We start from the raw sequence: 9,101 nt of genomic DNA, 5'->3' as shown, positions 1-9,101 counted from the left end.
TGGTGTGTGTCTCTTCTTCGATTTAGCCTGTTTCTGGAGTATGTCCAGTTCTGGAGTGTGTCTGTTTCTGGAATGAGTCTCTTTGAGGAGAGAGTCTGCTGCTGGAGTGATTATGTTTGTGGAGTGTTTCAGATTCTTATGTGACAATGTTTCTTGAGTGAATCTGTTTCTGGAGAGAGTCTGTTTCTGGATAGTTCCTGTTTCTGGAGTTAGCATTTTTCTGGAGCGCGTCTGTTTGTTTTAGTGATTCTTTTTCTGGAGAGTGTCTGTTTCTGTAGAGTGTTTGTTTCTCGGGAGTGTCTATTTTTGATATGGGTCTGAAACTGAAGTGAGTCTAATTCTGGAATGAGCCTGTTTCTGGAGTGATTATGTTTATGGAGTGATTCTGATCCTTACGTGACGATGTTTGTTTAGTGAACCAGTTTCTGGAGATAGTCTGTTTCTCGAGTGAGTCTGTTTCTGGAGAGAGACTGTTTCTGGAGAGAGTCTGTTTCTGGAGAGAGTTTGTTTCTGGAGTGAGTCTGTTTCTGGAGAGAGTCTGAATCTGAAGTGAGTCTACTTCTGGAATGATTATGTTTATGGAGTGAGTCTGATTCTTATGTCACCATGTTTGTTTGGTCTATCTGTTTCTGGAGAGAGTCAGTTTGTGGAGTACGTCTGTTACCGGATTGTGTCTGTTTCTGGAGAGTGTAGCTTTCTGGAGAGAATCTGTTTCTGGAGAGAGTCTGTTTCTGGAGAGAGTCTGTTTCTGGAGAGAGTCCGTTTCTGGATTCATTCTGTTTCTGGATAGTGTCTGTTTCTAGAGTGAGTTTGTTTCTGGAGTTATGCTGAATTTGAAATGAGCCTGTTTCAGTAGTGGGACTGTTTCTGGAGTGAATCTGCTTCTGGAGTGATTATGGTTATGGAGTGAATGTGATTCTTAAGTCACCATTTTTATTTAGTCTATCTGATTCTAGAGGGAGTATGTTTCTGTAGTGTGTCTGTTTCTGAATAGTGTCTGATTTTGAGTGATTCTGTTTCTGGACAGTGTCTGTTCCTGGAGAGTGTCTGTTTCTTAAATGATTCTGAATCTGACGTGAGCCTGCTTTTGGAATCAGTTTGTTCCTGGAGTGAGTGTCTTTCTGGATTAAGTGTGTCTGCAATGAGTCTCTTTTTGGATTGAGTGTTTCTGGAATGAGTCTCTTTGTGGAGAGAGTCTGCTACTGGAGTGATTATGTTTGTGGAGTGTTTCAGATTCTTACGTGACCATGTTTCTTGAATGAATCTGTTTCTCGAGAGAGTCTGTTTCTGGAGTGAACCTGTTTCAGTAGTCGGACTGTTTCTGGAGTGAATCTGCTTCTGGAGTGATTATGTTTATGGAGTGAATGTAATTCTTATGTCACCATTTTTATTTCGTCTACCTGTTTGTGCAGAGCATCTGTTTGTGGAGTGGGTCTTTTTCCAGATTGTGACTGTTTGTGGAGAGAGTATGTTCTGGAGTGTGTCTTTTTCTGAAGTGTGTCTGTTTTCTGAGTGATTCTCTTTCTGAAGAATGTACCTTTCTGGAGAGTGTCTGTTTCTTATATGATTCTGAATCTGTCGTGAGTCTGCTTCTGGAGTGATTATGTTTATGGAGTGAGTCTGATTCTTATGTGACCATGTTTGTTTAGTCTATATGTTCCTGGGGAGAGTCTTTTTGTGGAGTAGGTCTGTTTCTGGATTGAGTCTGGTTCTGGATAGTGTCTGTTCCTGGAGTAAGCCTCTTTCTGGAGAGATATTGTTTCGGGAGTTATACTGTTAATGGGTTGAGTCTGTTTCTTATGTGACCATGTTTTCTGAGTGTATCTGTTTCTGGATCGTGTCTGTTTCTGGAGAGTGTCTGTTTCTTACATGAGTCTGGATCTGAAGTGAGTCTGTTTCTCTAATGCGTCTGTTCCTATAGTGAGTCTCTTTCTGGATTGAGTGTTTCTGGAATGAGACTCTTTCTGGAGAGAGTCTGCTGCTGGAGTGATTATGTGTGTGGGGTGTTTCAGATTCTTATGTGACCATTATTCTTGAGTGAATTTGTTTCTGGAGAGTTCCTGTTTCTGGAGATAGCCTTTCTCTGGAGTGCGTCTGTTTGTTTTAGTGATTCTTTTTCTGGAGAGTGTCTGTTTCTGTAGAGTGTTTGTTTCTCGGGAGTGTCTGTTTTTGATATGGGTCTGAATCTGAAGTGAGTCTAATTCTGGAATGAGCCGGTTTCTGGAGTGATTATGTTTATGGAGTGATTCTGATCCTTACGTGACGATGTTTTTTTAGTGAACCAGTTTCTGGAGATAGTCTGTTTCTCGAGTGAGTCTGTTTCTGGAGAGTGTCCGTTTCTGGAGAGAGTCTGTTTCTGGAGTGAGTCTGTTTCTGGAAAGAATCTGTTTCTGGAGAGAGTCTGAATCTGAAGTGAGTCTACTTCTGGAATGATTATGTTTATGGAGTGAGTCTGATTTTTATGTTACCATGTTTGTTTGGTCTATCTGTTTCTGGAGAGAGTCAGTTTGTGGAGTACGTCTGTTACCGGATTGTGTCTGTTTCTGGAAAGTGTAGGTTTCTGAAGAGAGTCTGTTTCTGGAGAGAGTCTGTTTCTGGAGAGAGTCTGTTTCTGGAGAGAGTCTGTTTCTGGAGTGAGTCCGTTTCTGGATTCATTCTGTTTCTGGATAGTGTCTGTTTCTAGAGTGAGTTTGTTTCTGGAGTTAGGCTGAATTTGAAATGAGCCTGTTTCAGTAGTGGGACTGTTTCTGGAGTGAATCAGCTTCTGGAGTGATTATGGTTATGGAGTGAATGTGATTCTTATGTCACCATTTTTATTTAGTCTATCTGATTCTAGAGGGAGTCTGTTGCTGTTGTGTGTCTGTTTCTGAATAGTGTCTGATTTTGAGTGATTCTGTTTCTGGACAGTGTCTGTTCCTGGAAAGTGTCTGTTTCTTAAATGATTCTGAATCTTACGTGAGCCTGCTTTTGGAATCAGTTTGTTCCTGGAGTGAGTGTCTTTCTGGATTGAGTGTTTCTGCAATGAGTCTCTTTTTGGATTGAGTGTTTCTGGAATGAGTCTCTTTGTGGATAGAGTCTGCTGCTGGAGTGACTATATTTGTGGAGTGTTTCAGATTCTTACGTGACCATGTTTCTTGAATGAATCTATTTCTGGAGAGAGTCTGTTTCTGGAGTGAACCTGTTTCAGTAGTCGGACTGTTTCTGGAGTGAATCTGCTTCCGGAGTGACTATGTTTATGGAGTGTATGTGATTCTTATGTCACCATTTTTATTTCGTCTACCTGTTTCTGCAGAGCGTCTGTTTGTGGAGTGGGTCTTTTTCCAGATTGTGACTGTTTCTGGAGAGAGTATGTTCTGGAGTGTGTCTTTTTCTGAAGTGTGTCTGTTTTCTGAGTGATTCTCTTTCTGGAGAATGTCTCTTTCTGGAGAGTGTCTTTTTCTTATATGATTCTGAATCTGTCGTGAGTCTGCTTCTGGAGTGATTATGTTTATGGAGTGAGTCTGATTCTTATGTGACCATGTTTGTTTAGTCTATATGTTTCTGGAGAGACTCTGTTTGTGGAGTAATTCTGTTTCTGGATTGAGTCTGGTTCTGGATAGTGTCTGTTCCTGGAGTAAGCCTCTTTCTGGAGAGAGACTGTTTCGGGAGTTGTACTGTTAATGGGTTGAGTCTGTTTCTTATGTGACCATGTTTTCAGAGTGTATCTGTTTCTGGATCGTTTCTGTTTCTGGAGAGTGTCTGTTTCTTACATGAGTCTGGATCTGAAGTGAGTCTGTTTCTCTAATGCGTCTGTTCCTACAGTGAGTCTCTTTCTGGATTGAGTGTTTCTGGAATGAGACTCTTTCTGGAGAGAGTCTGCTGCTGGAGTGATTATGTGTGTTGGGTGTTTCAGATTCTTATGTGACCATTATTCTCGAGTGAATTTGTTTCTGGAGAGAGTCTGTTTCTGTAGAGTTCCTGTTTCTGGAGAGTTCCTGTTTCTGGAGTTATCCTTTTTCTGGAGTGCGTCTGTTTGTTTTAGTGATTCTTTTTCTGGAGAGTGTCTTTTTCTGTAGAGTGTTTGTTTCTCGGGAGTGTCTGTTTTTGATATGGGTCTGAATCTGAAGTGAGTCTAATTCAGGAATGAGCCGGTTTCTGGAGTGATTATGTTTATGGAGTGATTCTGATCCTTACGTGACGATGTTTTTTTAGTGAACCAATTTCTGGAGATAGTCTGATTCTCGAGTGAGTCTGTTGCTGGAGAGTGTACGTTTCTGGAGAGAGTCTGTTTCTGGAGTGAGTCTGTTTCTGGATAGTGTCTGTTTCTGGAGAGAGTCTGAATCTGAAGTGAGTCTAGTTCTGGAATGATTATGTTTATGCAGTGAGTCTGATTCTTATGTCACCATGTTTGTTTGGTCTATCTGTTTCTGGAGAGAGTCAGTTTGTGGAGTACGTCTGTTACCGGATTGTGTCTGTTTCTGGAGAGTGTAGGTTTCTGGAGAGAATCTGTTTCTGGAGAGAGTCTGTTTCTGGAGTGAGTCCGTTTCTGGATTCATTCAGTTTCTGGATTGTGTCTGTTTCTAGAGTGAGTTTGTTTCTGGAGTTAGTCTGAATTTGAAATGAGCCTGTTTTAGTAGTGGGACTGTTTCTGGAGTGAATCTGCTTCTGGAGTTATTATGGTTATGGAGTGAATGTGATTCTTATGTCACCATTTTTATTTAGTCTATCTGATTCTAGAGGGAGTATGTTTCTGTAGTGTGTCTGTTTCTGAATAGTGTCTGTTTTTGAGTGATTCTGTTTCTGGACTGTGTCTGTTCCAGGAGAGTGTCTGTTTCTTAAATGATTCTGAAGCTGACGTGAGCCTGCTTTTGGAATCAGTTTGTTCCTGGAGTGAGTGTCTTTCTGGATTGAGTGTTTCTGCAATGAGTCTCTTTTTGGATTGAGTGTTTCTGGAATGAGTCTCTTTGTGGATAGAGTCTGCTGCTGGAGTGACTATGTTTGTGGAGTGTTTCAGATTCTTACGTGACCATGTTTCTTGAATGAATCTATTTCTGGAGAGAGTCTGTTTCTGGAGTGAACCTGTTTCAGTAGTCGGACTGTTTCTGGAATGAATCTGCTTCTGGAGTGACTATGTTTATGGAGTGAATGTGATTCTTATGTCACCATTTTTATTTCGTCTACCTGTTTCTGCAGAGCGTCTGTTTGTGGAGTGGGTCTTTTTCCAGATTGTGACTGTTTCTGGAGAGAGTATGTTCTGGAGTGTGTCTTTTTCTGAAGTGTGTCTGTTTTCTGAGTGATTCTCTTTCTGGAGAATGTCTCTTTCTGGAGAGTGTCTTTTTCTTATATGATTCTGAATCTGTCGTGAGTCTGCTTCTGGAGTGATTATGTTTATGGAGTGAGTCTGATTCTTATGTGACCATGTTTGTTTAGTCTATATGTTTCTGGAGAGACTCTGTTTGTGGAGTAATTCTGTTTCTGGATTGAGTCTGGTTCTGGATAGTGTCTGTTCCTGGAGTAAGCCTCTTTCTGGAGAGAGACTGTTTCGGGAGTTGTACTGTTAATGGGTTGATTCTGTTTCTTATGTGTCCATGTTTTCAGAGTGTATCTGTTTCTGGATCGTTTCTGTTTCTGGAGAGTGTCTGTTTCTTACATGAGTCTGGATCTGAAGTGAGTCTGTTTCTCTAATGCGTCTGTTCCTACAGTGAGTCTCTTTCTGGATTGAGTGTTTCTGGAATGAGACTCTTTCTGGAGAGAGACTGCTGCTGGAGTGATTATGTGTGTTGGGTGTTTCAGATTCTTATGTGACCATTATTCTCGAGTGAATTTGTTTCTGGAGAGAGTCTGTTTCTGTGGAGTTCCTGTTTCTGGAGAGTTCCTGTTTCTGGAGTTATCCTTTTTCTGGAGTGCGTCTGTTTGTTTTAGTGATTCTTTTTCTGGAGTGTGTCTGTTTCTGTAGAGTGTTTGTTTCTCGGGAGTGTCTGTTTTTGATATGGGTCTGAATCTGAAGTGAGTCTAAATCTGGAATGAGCCGGTTTCTGGAGTGATTATGTTTATGGATTGATTCTGATCCTTAAGTGACGATGTATTTTTAGTGAACCAGTTTCTGGAGATAGTCTGTTTCTCGAGTGAGTCTGTGTCTGGAGAGAGACTGTTTCTGGAGAGAGTGTGTTTCTGGAGAGAGTGTGTTTCTGGAGTGATTATGTTTATGGAATTAGTCTGTTTTTGGAGAGTGTCCTTTTCTCAAGAGAGTCTGTTTCTGGAGTGAGTCTGTTTCTGGATAGAGTCTGTTTCTGGAGAGAGTCTGAATTTGAAATAGGTCTACATCTGGAATGATTATGTTTATGGAGTGAGTCTGATTCTTATGTCACCATGTTTGTTTGGTCTATCTGTTTCTGGAGAGAGTCACTTTGTGGAGTACGTCTGTTACCGGATTGTGTCTGTTTCTGGAGAGTGTAGGTCTCTGGAGATAGTCTGTTTCTGGAGAGAGTCTGTTTCTGGAGTGAGTCCGTTTCTGGATTCATTCTGTTTCTGGATAGTGTCTGTTTCTAGAGTGAGTTTGTTTCTGGAGTTAGACTGAATTTGAAATGAGCCTGTTTCAGTAGTGGGTCTGTTTCTGGAGTGTGTCTGCTTCTGGTGTGATTATGTTTATGGAGTGAATGTGATTCGTATGTCATCATTTTTATTTAGTTCATCTGTTTCTGGAGAGAGTATGTATCTGGAGTGTGCCTGTTTCTGAAGTGTGTCTGTTTTTTGAGTGATCCTGTTTCTGGAGAGCGTCTGTTTCTGGAGTGAGTCCATTTCTGGATTCAGTCTGTTTCTGGATAGTGTCAGTTTCTGGAGTGAGTCTGTTTCTGGAGTGAGTCTGAATTTGAAATGAGCCTGTTTCAGTAGTGGGTCTGTTTCTGGAGTGAGTCTGCCTTTGGTGTGAACATGTTTATGGAGTCAATGTGATTCGTATTTCACCATTTTTATTTAGTTTATCTGTTTCTGGAGAGAGTATGTTTCTGGAGTTTGGCTGTTTCTGAAGTGTGTCTGTTTTTTGAGTGATTCTGTTTCTGGAGTGTGTCTGTTCATGGAGAGTGTCTGTTTCTTAAATGATTCTGAACCTGAAGTGACCCTGCTTCTGGGATCAGTTTGTTCATGGAGTGAGTGCCTTTCTGGATTGAGTGTTTCTGGAATGAGTATCTTTTTGAATTGAGTGTTTCTGGAATGAGTTTCTTTGCGGAGAGAGTCTGCTACTGGAGTTATTATGTTAATGGAGTGTTTCAGATTCTTATGTGACCACGTTTCTTGAGTGAATCTGTTTCTGGAGAGAGTCTGTTTCTGGTATGAGTCTGTTTTTATATTGAGTCTGTTTCCGGAGAGAGTCTGTTTCTGACGTGAGTCTGCTTCTGGAATGAGTCTGTTTCTGGAGTGAGTCTGTTTCTGGAGTGAGTCTGCTTCTTGAATTAGTCTGTTTCTGTAGTGAGTCTTTTTCAGGAGTGAGACTGTTTCTGGACTGAGTCTTTTTATTGAGTGAGTATTTTTCTGGAGAGAGTGTGTTTCTGGAGTGTGTCTGTTTCTGAAGTGAGTCTGTTTCTGGAGAGAATCTGTTTCTGAAGTGAGTCTGTTTCTGGAGAGAGTCTGTTTCTGGAGAGAGTCTGTTTCTGGAGAGAGTCTGTTTCTGGAGAGAGTCTGTTTCTGGAGAGAGTCCGTTTCTGGAGAGAGTCTGTTTCTGGAGAGAGTCTGTTTCTGGAGAGAGTCTGTTTCTGCATTGAGTTTGTTTCTGGATTGAGTCTGTTTCTGGATTGAGTCTGTTTCTGGATAGTGTCCTTTTCTGGAGATTGTCTGTTTCTGGAGTAATCCTCTATTTGGAGAGACGGTCTTTCGGGAGTGATACTGTTTATGGATTGAGTATGTTTCTTATGTGACCATGTTTTCTGAGTGTATCTGTTTCTGGAGTGTGTCTATATTTTGAGTGAATCTCTTTCTGGAGAGTGTCTGTTTCTGTAGAGTGTCGCTTTCTGGAGTAAGCCTGTTACTGGAGTGATTATGTTTATGGATTCAGGTTGATTATGCTTATGATTGAAACTGTTTCTGGAGAGAGTCTGTTTTTGGTGTGTGTCTCTTCTTCGATTTAGCCTGTTTCTGGAGTACGTCCAGTTCTGGAGTGTGTCTGTTTCTGGAATGAGTCTCTTTGAGGAGAGAGTCTGCTGCTGGAGTGATTATGTTTGAGGAGTGTTTCAGATTCTTATGTGACAATGTTTCTTGAGTGAACCTGTTTCTGGAGAGAGCATCTTTCTTGAGAGAGTCTGTTTCTGGTGTGAGCCTGTTTCAGTAGTTGGACTGGTTCTGGAGTGAATCTGCTTCTGGAGTGATTATGGTTATGGAGTGAATGTGATTCTTATGTCACCATTTTTATTTAGTTTATCTGATTCTAGAGGGAGTATGTTTCTGTAGTGTGTCTGTTTGTGAATAGTGTCTGTTTTTGAGTGATTCTGTTTCTGGACAGTGTCTGTTCCTGGAGAGTGTCTGTTTCTTAAATGATTCTGAATCTGACGTGAGCCTGATTTTGGAATCAATTTGTTGCTGGAGTGAGTGTCTTTCTGGATTGAGTGTTTCTGCAATGAGTCTCTTTTTGGATTGAGTGTTTCTGGAATGAGTCTCTTTGTGGATAGAGTCTGCTGCTGGAGTGATTATGTTTGTGGAGTGTTTCAGATTCTTATGTGACCAATATTCTTGAGTGAATTTGTTTCTGGAGAGAGTCTGTTTCTGGAGAGAGTCTGTTTCTGGAGAGTTCCTGTTTCTGGAGTTAGCCTTTTTCTGGAGTGCGTCTGTTTGTTTTAGTGATTCTTTTTCTGGAGAGTGTCTGTTTCTGTAGAGTGTTTGTTTCTCGGGAGTGTCTGTTTTTCATATGGGTCTGAATCTGAAGTGAGTCTAATTCTGGAATGAGCCAGTTTCTGGAGTGATTATGTTTATGGAGTGATTCTGATCCTTATGTGACGTTGTTTCTTTAGTGAACCAGTTTCTGGAGATAGTCTGTTTCTCGAGTGAGTCTGTTTCTGGAGAGAGACTGTTTCTGGAGAGTGTCCATTTCTGGAGAGAGTCTGTTTCTGGAGTGAGTCTGTTTCTGGATAGAGTCT

Source organism: Narcine bancroftii (assembly GCF_036971445.1).
Source record: "Narcine bancroftii isolate sNarBan1 chromosome 8 unlocalized genomic scaffold, sNarBan1.hap1 SUPER_8_unloc_3, whole genome shotgun sequence".
Taxonomy (NCBI): Eukaryota; Metazoa; Chordata; class Chondrichthyes; order Torpediniformes; family Narcinidae; genus Narcine; species Narcine bancroftii.
This window is presented reverse-complemented; position numbering follows the sequence as displayed.